Source organism: Pygocentrus nattereri, chromosome 7 (assembly GCF_015220715.1).
Source record: "Pygocentrus nattereri isolate fPygNat1 chromosome 7, fPygNat1.pri, whole genome shotgun sequence".
Classification (NCBI taxonomy): Eukaryota; Metazoa; Chordata; class Actinopteri; order Characiformes; family Serrasalmidae; genus Pygocentrus; species Pygocentrus nattereri.
In genome coordinates this window covers 28,369,757-28,388,749 of record NC_051217.1, presented here as the reverse complement: position 1 = coordinate 28,388,749, position 18,993 = coordinate 28,369,757, and the positions used below count along the sequence as shown (strand labels likewise).

The window sequence follows — 18,993 nt, the reverse complement described above, 5'->3', positions numbered from 1 at the left end:
GAACAAAGTTGAGGCTGCTGTGGGCACAGGCTCACCAAAACTGGACAGTTGAAGACTGGAATCTCAATTTCTGCTAAGGTGCACATATGGTAGAGACAAGAGCATGAGAGAGCAAACAGCATGAATCCAACCTGCTTTATGTAAACTGTCCAGACCAGTGGAGGTTTTGTAATGGTGTGGAAAGTTTTTCTTGGGATGTTTGGTTTTACATTTATTGTTCAACACAATTCAAACTGTGTGTTACAGTATAACAGGAGAAAGCAGTTGCATTCAGGGCTGCCAGAACCATGGGGCGAGTGAACGTATGACCCACCCCTTCTAAAAGTATTAGGGCAACGACTCACCATTTCAGGAAGCTTGCATAAAAAATAAAAACTTGCTCTTTCCCTAAACTGCACTGACCGCTGATAGTCAAATTTGGAGACCGAACCAATCAGAATCTCCATTTCAGCAGGACAACCAGTCAAAATTTCCATGTCAGCTGGGAGGTGGGACATTTCCCAAACAGTAAAGCATTCATGATTTTGCGTACGGTGAGTGGAGCTGCAGCTGGTTAATCCTAGAAAAATCTTTTTGCAATACAAGAACTAATGTTCCAGGTCAAAGTTTATTTTAATAAATATGTGAATTTACTAAATATTTTTATTTAAACATTTTTTTTCAGCAATGTTTTGTGGCTACACTTTTGGGTTGTGGTGCTACCCCTGGTTGCATTACTGTACCATGTTGCTTTGCACTGCATTAGCCACAATTCCAATTATAAATATAAATAATCCACTCATCATGATGTCTTGAATATATGTTGTTTGGTGTAAATTATCCAAACAATTCAGTAGATTGTTTTATAATTTATTACATTACATTGTACAGCCCCGTGCACATGTTGCTTAAAATTTCAGCACCTCCATTTTAAAAACCTTTCTTGTGTCCTTGAGTGTGTGGATGTGTGCGTGTGTGGATGCGTGCGTGTATGACTGCCTTTAGCACTATGAGTCACATTAGGTGGTTAGTAGATTCTTGTTCTCTAGAGCACTGGCAAGTAAATACCGTGGCCGTGCACCAACAGCTTCCGTTGTGTGTGTTATGCTACTATGAAGATTTTGAAATACTGCATACTGAACATGTCAAGAACTTTGTGGCCTTTTGAGAAACAGGACTGGCCAGTAATGAACTGAAATGTACTGAAAAGACAATATGAAGTGTTTTCCCACCTAAAGTACAATTTGGAAGAAAATTATTTTCCATGGGGAGGAAAAATATAACTTTACCACACGAAGTCTATAATGTCTGACAAGGTTCTGCACCCAAAAAAAAATAGTGTTAGGAATTAGAGATGGGAGTCATTTTTATATAATGGAATATTAGCAGACATGGCAGTTTGCAAATTATTATTATTATTATTATTATTATTAATATAATCACTGGTAATTATATAATAATATCTCATGTAAAACTAACCCCTTCTAAATGGTACTTTGACTGTGTGTGTTTTATTTCTGTGATCTTAGTTAGTGCTTCATTACACTCAGATTCTTTTTGTCAACATCAGTAGAACAGTGGTGAATCCTCCTGTCACAGTAAGTCATAGTCATCTGATCTTTCTGAAGCTGCTGCTGATGGATTACCTGTCAGTGAAACTACAGGGAAGGCTGGTGATGGAGGCAATGATATTATTCCTGTTGGTATAATGTCACCTTCTCTCTGGAGACCTACTGCTTGCCTGTCACTCACGCTAAGCCACAGTAGCGCTATTGACCATGAGCTCAACAGAAAGATGAGCTCTCTAAGAGAACGCTCACAGTGACTGTCAACTGACGTTTGTGCTCCTTTTGGTTTTTAGCGTGAATTTGACACAGCTCTTTTTCCTGGCCACGCAGACTTCATTAAGCTAATAGTTTAAGAAGTTTAATATTAGGTTGTAAGTATAGGTCAAAAGTATAATCAAGCATGTTAGGGAAAACCTACATTTTGAGTTAGACACTGAGGTTTGGTGGTTGTGGTAACATTGCAAGTGTTATAGTCCCTTTGAGTCTCCTTTCTTGGTTTGATGACTGTCAGATGTGCTGTATAGGAAGTTTTAAATTTGGGGATTTGTGTCTTTAAGGAGAGCATTGCTGAGCATTCCTGTGCCATTGAGCTGGAAGATTAAAGTCTTCATTAAAGGAGTTTTTGGAGAGGTACTTTTAAGCCATGATAACTTATGTTACATAATTGCAGCTTACTATTTGTTGGACAGTGCACCATCACCTCCTACTTTGAGCTCAGTCCTTATAAGTAGTTGGATTGATTTAGTAATTTCACACTCATTTTTTTTTCTCACCATAATAATTCTATGTTTCCACCTGCATTCAGCCCAAAATTGTTCACCTTTTTGTTATTTGACACAGTTCCAGTGCAGATATTTCGTATATCTTGAGATTTACTCACACAATGTCTTTCGACTCTGTACTTGAACAAAAGGTTTGTATACATTCAAATGCAAGGGAAGTTAAGAGAGAATCCAGCAGCCATTCGAGAAGAGTTGCAGAATTACATGACAGCAGGGCGAACAACAGTTACACAGAGAATAATAAGCAAAAAACATAAATAAAAATAAATTCATAAAACAATTAAATAAAAAAACAGTAAAGTGATGCACATCTAAATGTACTCATGAATATTTAGACCAATCAGAAGTTATTTGTAACAATGTATTGTTTGGCAGTAACTTCAGTTTGGCATGTAGTGCAAATGATCCCAAGAACACCATAAACAGTAAAGTACAATTACGACACTGGGGTATTTTGACAACATGAGGCAAAATGTTAGATGCCAATTTAACCTAATCAGCCAAGGAAAGGGAGAAAATTGGTGTTTTAACCAGACAATGAACCCAAACATGCACTATTTTGGCTGTAAGACTGGTTTCTAAAAAGGGTGAAGGTGCTTTCATGGCCTAGGCAATCTACTTAGTTGAATCCTATAAAAAGTCCAACAGAGGGATCCTCTTTATGCTTTTGAATGCATACTTTTATTTTTATAAATATTAGCACTATGTCAGAAGACAGAATGTGGATATATGCACTGGAAGTACAATAATAACAAAAACAAAAGTCTCAATGTTTGTTTCCTGTCACTGTATCTCTCTTGCAATGAAACCCCAGTGAATCATCTTGGAGAAAGTGCTGTGGGTTAAAGATGTTGAGGTGGCGAATTTTCAACACCACTCTTTAGGTTTCTTGGGTCTATTACATGTGATAGAACTGCTGGATGGGGGTGTTTTTTTATTTAATTTATTTATTTGCTTAAATTTGTAATGTTTAATGTGTCTTAAAAGTGTACATATCTTTACTTGACACTAACTTACTTAAACTGTGGCTAGTCTACTCAATGCAGTGTCTAAATGAATACAAAATAGCAGCATAGAAATAGCAGTGGCAGAAAATATACTCCAGACTTAAAAAGGCTCTTTCTTTGTTTCTGCTGCTTGCGCATGCAGCTGGTATAACAGACTACACTAATTAACTTAGGAGCACAGTGCAAGCAAAAAAAGTGGTTTATTAATCTGTAAAAAAGAAAAATCATGGTGCATGCATGAGAGAAGATAATGTCTGGTCCTGGGGGGATGGTGTCCAGCACAACTTTATAGTTCCCCTACTCAAATACACCTATTAAACCTCCTGAAAATAAAAAGATGAGTCGAATCAATTGTGTCTTGAGCAAAGTTGTGCATCCCTGTACTACATTTTATGAAAATACTATTTTGACTTGTTAAAGAATAATAAACACATACATAAAAACAACAAAATTAGCCAAATGGCATCCCAGCCATGGACCTATTGATGAACATTACAACTAAACATGAAATGTTTAAGCATGTAATGATTAAAAAGCATGCCTTCGTTACCTCTACGGCCATTTCCTTTTTGGTCTTTAAAGCTGACTGTATAAAGTACCATGTATTTAAGTTAAATCAGGCATATTGATCATTTATTGTCCAGACATAGTGATCATGGTGTGAATTCTACCATTTAGAACTAATTACTTTCCCTCAAGCCTCACAATCAAATGGGGAAACAAGAGTCACACCATCTGACACTTGTTTGTTGATGTAGGTGCTGTTTTAAAATGAATTAGAATTAGAATTAACACCCATTTATCACTGTGTTTGCACACTGTGAAATTAGACCTCTGCATTTAACCCATCCATGCAGTGAAAACACCCACATACATGCACACTAGGGGGCAGTGGGAAGCCCTATCCATGGTGCCAGGGTTAGGTGCCTTGCTCAAGGGCACTTCAGTCAGGGACTGTCAGCCAATGGGATCAAACCAGCAACCTTCCGGTCACAGGGCTGGTTCCCTAACCTCCAGTCAACGACTGCCCCCTACATTAATGAGCATATTAAATCCTTAAATCAACAGAGAAAAGTTTAACGTTTAGCCCACTGTCAGTCTTTAACTTGACACAAAATTAAGTAATGTTACTGCCAGCTAAAATTTAGCTAACCATGTCACCCCCCCTTTTACTGTTTATCTGGTTGATTAAAAACTGCAACATTATTGAAATTAGTGCTGACAGCATGTATTATCCTCTCATCCAGTGTCGTCTCTTCCTGCTTGATAGATTTAATATTTCAAATACATTTACTTGCCTCCACTTTTCCCACTTTTGTAATAGCATTTAACCAGTAATTGTGCAGGTCTTCTCAGAACTTGCATGTAGCACACTCATCAGTGGTGTAGTCTGCTTCAGTTGTTCTCAATCAACTCATCTTAGAATTCTATTTTAAACATTCTGATTAGGACAGCTGGGTAGCAAGAGTAGAGCCTCCCTGTTTCATGATTCCCCTGCAACCTCTAGCTAACTTTGAAAGTACTGGATTTTAAGTGTGTTACTTTCAGTTCTAAGTGGAAGACACATCTATGTACAAGGTGATTTGCAAAGCTGGCAGTGACTGACATCTGCCCTCCCCCAAGCCGCTGACTGTGATGGCAGATGACTTTGCAGGGCCATGTGCCACACCACACCATTATCTCTGCGTTTTAAAAGCCCTTTCTGTATGAAGTCTTATTGGTTATGCATGTGTTGTAATTAACTGATGCTGATACTTAAATCACCTCAACATCAGATTGAAGTATTGGCCAGCTGATGTGGTCATCTGTTCTGGCTGGATTTCTGCTTTAATTTCTGTGTTTCTGCATTAAGTCTTACTTAACACATGTTCCCAACTTATACAATGCAATATTCTTGTTGAACAGAAGAATGTGAGCCTGTAGAATAATAGAACAATGACCTAAAAAACAAGAGTAGATAATTAGTCAAGTCTTCAAATCAATTTAGACAAGGGTTTAATCTGTGCTGCCTTATAAAAGCAGTTGGTTCCCTGTTCTTCACAACATAATTCTACTGAAGTGCAATATGAACCAATCAAAATAGAATTTAGAGGAGCTCAGAAAAAAAGTTGAAGTCTTCAATGAGACTGTAAAGGGTTACGAAAGAATATTGAAAAATCATCAGTCGAGTCAGGAAGATGTCACGGAGGAATTCAGCACAGGTCCTGCTCTCTTGTGGCGTGGGCGAACTAGAAAAGGAACGTGGCATGATCTGGAGTAGGCTGGAGAAGGAACACATCCAAAAATATACATCAGCTGAAACTTTTGTATAGAGGAATTTGTCAGAATAACTCGATGAGATTGAGTATTTAAACATTTTGTTCAGTAAACATATGACACTGTAAAATGTACTGTGTACTTTTTGTTAAGCAAGACTGTCTGTATTTAACATTGACTTGATGAAAGTCAGAAGCATAAAAGCATAAACACAGATAATTCCAAAGGCCTTATGCACTTTTCTCACAACCATAAATGAGTTACCTTATTTAGTCTTATTTAGTCTGCAGTCCTGTGTGAGTGTGTTGGGCAGCAGCTGTTTTGCAGTGGTGTATTGCAGGGGCACCAAAGTCTCAGCTGGGTGCTTCCAGGACCATTCCACTCTTTTTGGGCTGTCTCTGACAGTAAGCTCCTGTGACACACCGTAAAATGGTGTGGCTGTGCAGGAAAACTGATCTTCTACACCACCAGGTTGGGTCTTATGTGGCTAATCTACTGGGGGCAGCTTATATAAATAGACAACATGTACACCAGCTATTTTGTTTGCACATGTTTTGTGTGTGTGTATTAAAACAGATTTTGATTATGGAGTTGGTGTTTATCTGCATGGATCAAAAGCATTTCATGTTAATATTCTGAGTCATTTTTATTTTTGAGGATTTGTGTAACTTAATGAATGGATATTTGTTTAAGCACTGAGAAGAAAAAAAAGACATTTTGCCTAATGTTTACATATCAAAATACACACACATGGTAAACTGGTCCACTAGTGCTAACATGCAAAAAAGATGAAAATAGCTGTTTGTTGTAGTGCGCATTTTAAAACATGTCAAGGTAACAGAGAAAGAGAGCAGAGAAATACCTTTTCAGTGCTTTGGTTCTAGCTAATACTAGCTACAGTTCACCTTGTTATAACAACTCTGTCTCTGCCTTTTTAATCACATTGTTAACAGCAAGTTCTTGGCAACTGAATAAAACAAACAAGTGATGAGGCGAATCAAGTGGAAGCTTTTCATTCACTGCTCTTGTTTGGATCACATGAGATGCTGACACTCACCTGTGATGAAACCTATGGTGAAATAAGATTCTGTCTTATTAAGATATCCACAAATCACGTTATAGCTATCCGACCATTTTTTTTAGTGATTCCATGACTCTGGTTTTGGTCTGGTTGTAGAGAGTGAGTGCTGTGTCAGTTAAATATCTTCAAGATGGGTCGCTGTATCTCGGCTCCAAAATGCGCAGCATTTCGCAAAAGCCCTGGTGCTCAACGACTGAGTACGGATGCAAATCCTTGACAACAAAAATTGTGATAGTTTGCAATTCCTATCACAATCCTTTCCGAAGCTCTGACATTGCTTGATCAGTGGTCCTCTGGTTGACAGCAACCATAACCAGATGGAAAATTGGTGGAAACATGTAATGATAGTTTATCATTTTTGTTGTGGCTTAATTAATACCCATTGAAAGAATGAAACAGGTTATTACTGTGTCTTTAAGACTAATTATATGTAAATTAGCTTTGTTTTGATCCGATGCCCTTTAATATGCCTCATTCAAAAGTAGTCTGGGCTGAAATATTTTATACCTTCATCGTGAACAGATGGAGCTAAGCTGGTGTTGGCTAAATAAGCTGATATGTGTATTTGTTTTTGTGACATCTCAAAACATACATAAACAGGGCTTTTTTTGCATAGTTTTCATATATGAATTGTATGGACTGGAGAGTGACCACTACTTTCGAAAGCTTTAACAGCATTTACATACTACAACGAGAGCTTTTATTTAGAAAAAGCCTGGACAATTTGGTGAAAAGATGTCTCTCAAATTAAGTTGGTTAATCAAAATTTTAAAAGCCTATAATTTCTTATGTGCATCTTCCCTGAAGCTAACTAGTTGATTACAAGGATGTACCTGAAGCTGGAACGCAAGTGGAAATGCATGCTGTGATGAAAGGGTAAACCTATTCATGATGATGAAATTAGGAGTATTTCAGTCCAGTCTTCTTTTTGAGGCACAAGATGGACCAGGCAATCAGAATAGAGGGTGTGTGTGAAGGCTGTTGTTTAGGGAGCAAAATGTTGTATCACATTTTCACTGTAGTAAACAACTTTGCTCATGTTTTGTTTGTGCCTGTATTAGAGTGAGGATTGAACAGTTGCATATACTTAAGTGAGTAGTGCATTTAGTGCTGGAGTGATAACGTGCATGTGCTGCAAGCATGTTCAGATGGAGTATTTAAAGCATAGATGTGTAAATACTTACGTGTTTGGCTTAAGGTGAAAACTGCTCCTGTTTTTCCTTTATACTTCTCTGGTAAAATTTCTACTCTTACTTGGAATTGCATCATTCAGCAACAGCACGTTACATTGTGCAACACTGAGAACTTTGGACTTCATTCTCCCAGTGAATAGATCCCAACCTCCCATTCTTTCTCTTTGAGTCTTGATAGATTTTTGCAGGTTTAATTTGTTAGAAATTCACCTTCATGCTGACGACACTTTATGTCAGTGAGGACAAAAAGTCAAATCAAGAATGTCAAGCCTTCAAGCCTGCAGCTTTGGTGATGTTCTTACTCGTTTATATACCTGTTTAGCTGCTGCATAAGATTCTCTATATCTGTACCTGTTCATATGTTTAGAGTCCAGTGTAAATGAGACACTGGATTTCATTTTCAGTCTGAAAATATAGAGTTACATGACAATGACAAACATTTTTAGAAAAGAAGTATTGATGAATTTTTGTAGGTTTTTAATGCTAGTTTGTTAAATTATAAAGGAGTAAAATCAGGTCATATTCAGCATTATGTTCTAGATAGGTATGTTTTTTTTTCCATCCTTGATTGTGTCTTTGATGAAAGCAACCACTTGCTTTAAAATGCTGCAGTTAAATCACTTTAGATTTGATATGTGCATAGTGGTATTCACTCTGAACTTATTTATCTGAAATTTATCTGAAACCATTTTATAGAGGCTATAAATGTGTATTCCTCTGTGCAAAACAGAGAATAAAGGAGCTACTGCACAATCTATTAAACAGATGCTTCGGTTTGGGACATTCCTGCATAACAAATAAATTTCATTTGTGAGAACAGAGAATAGCCTATACTGTTAACACACTGAATTCTTCCATAACACTGAACAGTCCCATTTGCTAGCAAATAACTTTTGCAAAGAGCAGGGGTGGCAAACTCCAGTCCTGGAGGGTGTGCAGCAGTTTGGTGATTTTCCTACTCAGACACGACTCAGGAGCTAATTGCCAGGTTTTGTAAGTAAGCAGGAAAGTCACTAAACTGTGCTGGACACCAGCCCTCCAGGACAGCATTTCACCATTTTATGTGGGTCATTTTGGCCAGTGTAATGGAAAGTGAGAAAATAGTCCTACTGAAACGTCAGAATCTGTTTAATGGTTAAAAGCTGGTAATAAAGTCAAATGAACTTCCTAGAATAGGTGTAATGACAAGTTAAAGGCATTTGTTAGTTGAAAATAGAAGGATCAGCATGGGACTAAATGACTGTGCTCTCAGTCAGATTGCAAAACGTTCGGCAGTTCTCTGGCAGTCTGCCTCATTTTCCATTTGGAAGTAAAGGAAATGGAAGCCAAATATCCACCTCCTTATCTCTGTGGCATCTCTTTTCCACTTGCCCTGTGCCAGCACCGGTGCCTGGTTAGCATCAGGAGGAGAATCCTCTGGCAGTGCTTGCGTCCTGTGTTTAATGAGAGCTGTCACAGCCTATTTAATAGCAATTTGTTTCTGCTGGCCTTTTGGATTTGCTGTCCTGCTCCCACAGGACTTCCTGCCTCAGCTAACACAAATGAACAGTTGCAGCAGTAACTTAGAGGAGAACGCTAAGAGCTCAAATTATAATTATACATAGATCTACAACACTCATTTGGCTATAGACACAGTAGAGAGCTCCTGTAATTTGCAGCAGACTCTGTTCTTACACAGAAGCAGTAGACAGATGAATGAATGCACAGGAAAGTCCACTGCGCTAAGGCAGTATCAAGTGGACAGTGGACTACGTACATTACATTTAAGGTATTTAGCAGACATTGTCATCCAGAGTAACTTGAGCTGCAATACTGCCAGAAAAAGTTTCAGTGCTGATGCCTATATACATTACATTTGACATTTGGCAGAATAGCTTATCCAGAGCTGCTTTCAGTTTTGATCATTTTTATAGAGGTAGGTGAAGGTAGTATTAGGAGTCTTGCTCAATGACTCTTAACGGTATAGCGAAGGGTGCCTCCAAAGATACACAATACCTGATACATGGGTAAAAGCCATACACAGAGACAAGATGCTTCATAAGTGCGATTAGAACACATTTTAATCAGTGAAAAATTGGTGATGCTTTTCATTTAGTGCTATTCATTTTCATTAAAGGTAATGTTATTTTTCTGATGTTGCTCTACCAGAGATGCACAACATGGTAGCTACTCCTGTTCACAAGCTCATTTAACACAGATATTTGGACATGTGAGGGGAGTATTGTGAGTTTTCCTAGTTTACCAAACACAACAAATTTGAATTAAAGCCACAGCACACTGGACGCATACTGTTGTTGAGTAGCGTCACATAGCAGAGTGCTGCTAAAGAATGCCGGATAGAAAGCTAGATTCAAGTTCATTTTTACACTCTACTTGTCTAAATTCAATGAAATAAAACATTTAGTTGACATCAGTTGACTACCTCTTCACAAACTAGCTGTTTTCGAGCTGGAAGATACAAGCTGAAAAAGGCTAGGATAGTAATGTTAGGTAACTTACCATTAGCATTTTTCAGTTTGTCTAAATAACTGACAGCCTTTTTTCTATGTAAGCCACGTGTGATCTACTGTGGCTTTCTTATGACTTTAATGTTGTAATGGTAAAATCTCTGCTGGAATGACACAGTTCAGTATGTTGGTCCTTCAGCACTGCTAGACACCTGTTGAGTGACTTTAGTATTTTATTTTTTTAAATAAAGATGCCTTTTTTTAATTATTTGATTGATTTTTTTTTTTTTCTTTTTTTGGGAAGAAAGTTTGACTTCGGTGTTTCCTATTTTGAACTAAAAAATATGATTGAAATGACAAAAGGTGAAAGATAATTTACAAAAAACTTGACAAATGAATGAATGAATAAATTTTCTATTATTGAAATTACATTTAGTATTTTTTTTTTAAATTATTGTTATTACAGAGTTTATAACCTTATAACCTTATCTTTTCTATCTACTTAGGCCATAAAATGACCTTAAAAATTAATGGCTTGGTTTGGAAGGTTTTTATAGGATGGAATTAAAGAGCTAAAACTTCTTATTCATTTGTAAAGCATTTTTAGCAAAAAAACAAACGAACTTGTAACATAAACGTTAACATTTCTGGAGCATTTTTGTTGTTAATGTTATTGCTCATTCCTGATTCTGTTCAGAACTGCTTTCAGGTCAAACTAGCCCTTAATTGCTTTAGAAATTTTGTGTTTGCTTTAGAAATTGTGCCTTTGTATTGACAAAAGTTTTTTGTACTTTAACTCATGTAGAACTACATAGAACTGTTGTAAACTTCTAAACTAGACCCAAGTTACTGTGTAGGGAGCCTTCACATAAAGTTTTACTTCATGTACCTAATTCTGACTATAGTATATGATATAGTATGTGATATTCAATGGGTTTATGGCATGTCTGCCTCCTGCAGATCTGTTTGTGCTTTCTCACTGGGAATAGCCTACTAATGGGAAGTAGTACAAGGCATTCAGACACAGACATAACCATATGCTCTCATTAGAGCAAGGCTGCACTTCACATATTCTCTCTGTGACTGGCTGAATGGTCTCTGTGGGACTGCTAACCAAGGCAGTGCCCCCAGGCTAGCTCTGCCAGTATTGGTAGAGGAATGCTTTCAGTTATTCTTTTCATGGATGGGACCCGATATGCTGAAGTGCTTGCCTTTCAGTTTCTCTGCAGTTTAAGTCAGTTATTAAATGAATCATTGATGTAGTTTGTCCATTCTGATTTATCTAGCCAGCTTAGTGTAAAGGCCAAGTCTACGGGTGTGTCTTTCTGTGCAGGTGGTGGTTGCGCTGTTCGAGCCGAGGTTGAGTGATGAAGCTTCATCATCTTTAATGTCCACATTGGTTCTCCCATTTAGCTGCATTAAATTCCTTCCTCATTTCAAGATGACGTGACGTGTTTGAACAGTGAGACTGTAATAGTTAGTGGTCTTTTAACTGCCTTCAAAAGCATCATTTACAAGCATCATTAGAACAACAAAGGAGAAGTGTGTCGTCCAGAAGAAAAGAGCATCATCAAGGAATATACTTTGAATAATAAGAGTGCATGCCAAATGCAATCTGGGGGGTTGCTAGGCAACTGCATCAGTATCACTTCAGTAGGCAAGAAGCAGATTGGTGCTGTTGAATAGGTGTCTGAATCGCTGTGGTGTTTGATTTATAAGACATTGATTGAAGCATGCCCCATTGCTTGATTGGGTCACACTGAAGTTGTAGTGCAGAGTCAGAAATGGGGCCTGTATGGCTTAGTAGAGGGAAAAATGAGTAATTTTGTCACATGCACAGTATGATAAACTGATAACTGATGTGGATTTTGTATCAGACGTGGTGCATTCCTTCCATTCTTTTCCATGTGGTAGTGATGCCTCAGTAAAGACTTAGCAAGAGAGGTATTTTAATGGTTATATTATAGGTGCTCACTAACAGGCCTAGTGAATGGGTTGGCACTAGCTTGGTTTTGTTTTTGTTAATCTAATAGAAAATTTTCAGTGTCTGTTGGAAATATATTGTCTTCTGAGACTGAATTTACGCTTGAGGTACCCCAGTGTTCCATTCTTAGCCCTGTTTTCCTTTAACTTTATATTCTTCCTCCTAGAGTTTTAATCAGACATTTTAAATATATTTAATATCCATTTTTATGAGGATGATCCACAGTTATATCTTTCCATAAATCGAAATGATTTTAGTAGAGTAGCAAATCTAATTGAGCGCATTGACACTATTAAAGGCTGAATGAACAGTAACTTTCTTTAACAATAAAGTTAAATGAGGACAAAACAGGTTCTGGTCATTGGTCTTGACAACATCCTAGGGATTTGCAGGTGGCTCTTGGTTCACTCAGATCGAGTTAATGCTTTTCCTAGAAATTTGGGTATTGTTTTTCATTCTCATTTACAATTTTCAGCACTGAGCAAATCAGTCCAGTGCTAGCCTCTCTTCATTGGTTGTCAGTGAAATTCCGGATTGGTTTTAAAGTACTGGTTCTTATTTATAAGGCTCTGCAGTGAAGCACCTGTATACATTTGTGAACTGTTCTTGTACAAGTACCAGGTTGCTGAGATCCTCCAATAAAGGGTGCCTGAAAACTCGATTTTATTCTGTAGCTTTTTTGAGTGGAATTCATAGGCAATGTGCATAACTGTGTATGTTTAATTTCTTTAATTCACAAAATCCGTAGTGTTGGATAGCTGATTATTTTGTTCTTTTTGAGTGAAGCTTGACTTTTGCTGTCTAATAATGATACTATATAATAACTTGCACTTTACATAGTGAAGTTTCTTACTTATGTGTTAAAAAGACCACATGTTCTCTTTCTAAATAGGTTATTCAACACATGTAAAAAGTATGCCCTATGGACAACTTTCCAATATCCAATAAATGCCTTAGATATTTTGCCAAAATTCTGCACCTTCTAACATGAGTAAAGCTCAAATAAGCTTTGCCTTTACCAATCATAAGGCTGAAATAGATTGTCCAGCCCACTCATCATAACAGAACTATGTATTCCTCACTCTGTTTAAGTTATATAAAATTGGCAAGTCATTACCTCATCTGTCTGTCGTTTGTTTGTCCAACTGGCCATGTCAGTGTTCAGTGTGTGAATTCACTGGATGCATATCTAGCAGTAAAATGCATGCTGCTGTTTTGCAGGCTGGGACAGGATGATGTCCATAACCCATGCTTGTTACAATATTAAGATGATGAGTGTTTTTATCATATTTCTATCTTGTTTTTTCCTTCAGTATGCTCAAGCATATTACACCATGTTCCCAAGGACTTCAACTCAGGTTTGAACATAATGCATGAACACCAAAATCTGCATCTTCTAACTGTCCTGCACATCACTTCTTCCATTGCTAGATTTCAGGAACTCTGCAGTAAACACAGTCAATTCTTAGACTGATGAAAATGTGGTTTTGCAAATACAGATATCTTCCAGAGAGAACACCTTCCAGCTCTGATGCTGGGGAGCAGAATTAGTCCTCTGCTGAGATAGCGAGAAGTACAACCCCAATTCCAATGAAGTTGGGACGTTGTGTAAAACATAAATAAAAACAGAATACCATGATTTGCAAATCCTTTTCAACCTATATTCAATTGAATACACTACAAAGACAAGATATTTAATGTTCAAACGGATAAACTATTGTTTTTTGCAAATATTCATTCATTTTGAGTTTGATACCTGCAACACATTCCAAAGAAGTTGGGATATGGGCAACAAAAGACTGTGAAAGTTGAGGAATGCTCAAAAAACCTGTTTGGAACATTCTACAGGTGAACAGGTTAATTGTAAACAGGTGAGTGTCATGATTGGTTATAAAGGGAGCATCCCTGAAAGGCTCAGTGATTCACAAGCAAGGATGGAGCGAGGTTCACCACTTTGTGAACAACTGCGTGAGCAAATAGTCCAACAGTTTAAGAACAACGTTTCTCAACGTGCAATTGCTAGGAATTTAGGGATTTCATCATCTACAGTCCATAATATCAAAAAAAATTTCTGCAAGTAAGCGGCAAGGCACAAAACCAACATTGAATGCCTGTGACCATCGATCCCTCAGGCGGCACTGCATTAAAAACCGACATCATTCTGTAACGCATATTAACACATGGGCTCAGGAACACTTCAGAAAACCATTGTTGGTGAATTCAGTTTGTCACTCCATCTACAAGTGTAAGTTAAAACCATATATCGAACACCCAGAAATGCTGCCGGCTTCTCTGGGCCTGAGCTCATCTGAGATGGACTGACGCAAAGTGGAAAAGTGTCCTGTGGTCTGACGAGTCCACATTTTAAATTGTCTTTGGAAATCATGGATGTTGTGTCCTCTGGGCCAAAGAGGAAAAGGACTGTCTGGATTGTTATCAGCACAAATTTCAAAAGCCAGCATCTCTGATGGTATGGGGGTGTGTTAGTGCCCATGGCCTGGGTAACATCTGTGAAGGCACCATTAATGCTGAAAGGTACAAACAGGTTTTGGAGCAACATATGCTGCCATCAAAGCAGCATCTTTTTCAGGCACGTCCCTGCTTATTTCAGCAAGACAGTGCCAAGCCACATTCTGTGTGTGTTACAACAGCATGGCTTCGTAGTACATGTGTCCAGACCTGTCTCCCATTGAAAATGTGTGGCGCATTATGAAGCGCAAAATACGACAACGGAGACCGCAGACTGTTGAGCAACTGAAGTTGTACATCAGGCAAGAATGGGAAATAATTCCACCTATGAAGCTTCAGCAATTAGTGTCCTCAGTTCCCAAACGCTTATTGAGTGTTGTTACAAGGAAAGGTCATGTAACACAGTGGTAAACATGCTCCTGTCCCAACTTTTTTGGAACGTGTTGCAGGTATCAAATTCAAAACGAGTGAATGTTTGCAAAAAACAAAGTTTGTCCGTTTGAACATTAATAATCTTGTCTTTGTAGTGTATTCAATTGAATATAGGTTGAAAATTATTTGCAAATCATTGTATTCTGTTTTTATTTATGCTTTACACAACGTCCCAACTTCATTGGAATTGGGGTTGTAAAGGCTTTATACATATACAGATCTAACAAAGGCATTGTGGCTAGGTGTGAAGTTAAGACCCAGACTGTATAGATGATTCAGCAGTAAATGTTGATTCAAGGAACTGTCATACGAGTACAGATGGCAAATTTCCAAATGTTTGATGGGACAATTATAATTACAATTTGTCCTAAAGTTTAAGTAACATTTATCTAAATTAAATATATGAAAACACAATCTGTTAGTCCCATGTTTTGTATTGGTGATGCGAGAGACTTGCTCTACTCCCTACAGTATAAATTACAGTTACTTGACATTCTAGTTACTAGACAATCATATTTCATCACATGCCTAATACCCCAAAGAGCAAGCCAATGACAACAGTGGCGAGAAAAAGCTTCTTATCATGTTTATTCATTGTATTATTGGAGGAACCTTGGGAGAATCTACTGGGGAAGCGTACTCTCCTCTGCTAGGCAGTGAATGCTTAGTAGGTTCATTGATACACCCCTTGTGAAAAAAGATTTTCCTAACAAATCACATTTATTAGAATTTATGGCTAGAGAAGTGTTTTTGATGCAAGGCTACTGGCACTTTCCAAGGCTGCGATATCAGACTAAACAGAAGCCTTTTGAACTTAATACTGCAGACCCACTAATATGCAACTGCTGAACTCCCCACATCTCACAGTACAAAATCTGCCTGTGGCTAATGTTACACTGGATCATTTTCTATCCAGCAAGATTGAACAAAATTGTCCATTTGAAGTTGTGTCCATAGTCAGCAGCCTGTTATGTCTTTCTGGTTAGACACCAAGAAATATATTACCTAGGAGCTCTGTGGAGTAGGGAAGGATTATTGTGCCTCATGTTAAGCCCCAGTCCAGTATTTCTTCAGACAGGCTGAATGAATCTGTGTTGGAATTCGTGTTAGTTGGCCTGCTGTAAAGAAGACCATGTGTGTAGGCCAGGGAGAAAATGTCCTCCTCTGGAATGACATCACCAGGACTTTAATGCTTCAATGCTTTAACCGTCAACAGCACAGCACTTTTGTGGTAGGACCTCCTCTACAGGTTACACAGCACTTCTGTGGCAGGCCCTCATTGTCAGGCTCCACAGCACACTGCTCTTGTGGGTGAATATATGGTTGGGGTTAGACCTAGAGTCCTGAAATACATGCTGAAATAATGGCTTATAGTAGTTACTGCAAGACACGTGTTCTTTCTGCTCACCACAGTGCTCATCTAATTACATTTGAAAGCGAATTAGATGCCCTGGGTTTGTTGGTCCTGCTCTTACAATCTTAGCTGGTAACTGAAAAAGCTGATTTGTTAAGCTATTTTAACTCTGATTTGCTCACTTGACTTGGCCCAAGTTCTCAATCAATCAATAAGTCAGTCAACCTGTATTTAAGCTCTGAGTACATTGAGGGAGACCCTCATTTACAATGTAGTTGAGCCAATACAGAAAAGAAGATTAAGAAGTTAAAATTAAAAACATAAATGCTAATATATAAACGTAATAAATAAAATAAAATAAGGATGCATAAAGAATGTAATTCTTCAAAAACAAAGAAATACAAGATGTAAAATGATAGCTTTGCATCATTAAAATAAATAAGAACACAAAAATGAAACAATGTCTTAAAACGTACCTAAAATCGCTTTTAAAATTAACTAAAAATCAAGTGAACAGTTGCAGGCTGTACAGAAGTGTTTTAAATTAGTCTTAAATTTTAAAATGTGCATGTGACACCAGAGAGTGAAACTTAAGGGATTCCAATAATGAATTTCAGCTCAGTGGTGCACTGTAGCTAAAAGTTCATTTTCCCAGTTCTGTAAAAGCTCTCAGCAGCTGAAGGGTGATCCAATCACTGGAATGAGATAACAAGCCAACCTTTTCATGCAGTACACAGTAAAAGGTGTTGTATGGGTCACCAGTAATGAAAGTTCTTTGGATAAAACTTTTTATGTTCCAGCTTTTAGAAGCTATTTTGAATACTGAAGAGTGTATGCCCAGAATATGTATGGAAGGGCAGAATGGAGCATGGTAGGCCCCATCTTGAAATTATTTTTGTAAGTAGTACTTCTGCAATACCTGCCACTGTGTCAAATACAGTTGTGAACACCAAAGCTGTGATGACATGGTACATAGTTAATCCCCTTACAATTAATTACAATTAATATAGATATATATTGAAATTATAATGTGTCAACTGTATATACACTATATTGCCAAAAGTATTCGCTCCTCTGCCTTTACACGCATATGAACTTGAGTGACATCCCATTCTTAATCAATAGGGTTTAATGTGATGTCAGCCCACCCTTTGCAGCTATAACAACTTCAACTCTTCTGGAAAGGCTTTCCCCAAGGTTTACGAGTGTGTTTATGGGAATTTCTGACCATTCTTCCAGAAGCCCATTTGTGAGGTCAGACACTGATGTTGGACGAGAAGGCCTAGCTTGCACTTTCTGCTCAAATTCATCCCAAAGGTTTTCTATCGGGTTGAAGTCAGGACTCTGTGCAGGCCAGTCAAGTTCTACCACACCAAACTCACTCATCCATGTCTTTATGGACCTTGCTTTGTGTACAGTAGGCAGTCAGGAAGGGGCCGTCCCCAAACTGTTCTCACAATGTTGGGAGCATGAAATTGTCCAACATCTCTTCATCTGCTGAAGCATTAAGAGTTCCTTTCACTGGAACTAAGGGGCCGAGCCCAAGCCCCGAAAACCAACACCACACCATAATCCCCCCTCCACCAAACTTTACACTTGACACAATGCAGTCAGAGAAGTGCCATTCTCCAAACCCAGACTTGTCCATTGGATTGCCAGACGGAGAAGCGTGATTAGTCACTCCAGAGAACATGTCTCCACTGCTCTTGAGTCCAGTGGCGGCGCTTTATACCACTGCATTCAACACTTTGCATTGCGCTTGGTGATGTAAGGCTTGGATGCAGCTGCTCAGCCATGGAAACCCATTCCATGATGCTCTCTACACACTGTTCTTGAGCTAATCTGAAGACATGAAATTTGGGGGTCTGTAGCGATTGACTCTGCAGAAAGTTGGTGCCTTAGCATCCGCTGACCCCGCTCTGTCATTTTACGTGACCACTTTGTGGCTGAGTTGCTATCGTTCCACAGTTGACTGTGGAATATTTATTAGTGAGGAAATTTCACGACTGGACTTGTTGCACAGGTGGCATCCTGTCACAGTACCATGCTGGTATTGAGAGAGAGAGAGAGAGAGAGAGAGATGTATTATTAATCCCGAAGGAAATTTAGCAATTCACTGAGCTCCTGAGAGGTTTCTCTTGGGCATTTCCAAATATTATCTGCTCAGTTTACCACAATTCTCCTTACAGTTATTTTTCCACTCTGGTTGCTGCATGTTATAAATTACTTTCAGTTCAAAGATTTCCTTGGAGTCTTTCTCATAAATCATGACTAACAGCTGTCAGTAATACCACAGTCTTACCTTCTGTGGCTGTTCTGTTTGCCCATTCACCCATGGGATAATATACTTAAATCACTGCTTTATATCACTTCCACCATGTGTGGACATGGACTGCTCTATAGAATTTTGCCCTGTTCCCTTGACCCAAAGAGGCCTAATA

General features: G+C 38.2%; 1 protein-coding gene across 4 annotated transcripts in view; it reads left to right on the top strand.

Moving 5' to 3' along the window:
- The window catches only part of tp53i11b (tumor protein p53 inducible protein 11b), a 61,305-nt gene that overhangs the window by 16,166 nt on the left and 26,146 nt on the right, over window positions 1–18,993 (top strand). Inside the window, exon 1 of one of the 4 annotated variants that reach the window (XM_017711154.2) lies at window positions 8,085–8,155. The exons of the other annotated variants lie outside the window; for them this stretch is intronic. The gene's annotated coding sequence lies outside the window, so the exon portion shown is untranslated. Of the gene's footprint in view, window positions 1–8,084; window positions 8,156–18,993 lie in introns of those variants that run through there. 4 annotated transcript variants of the gene reach the window in all.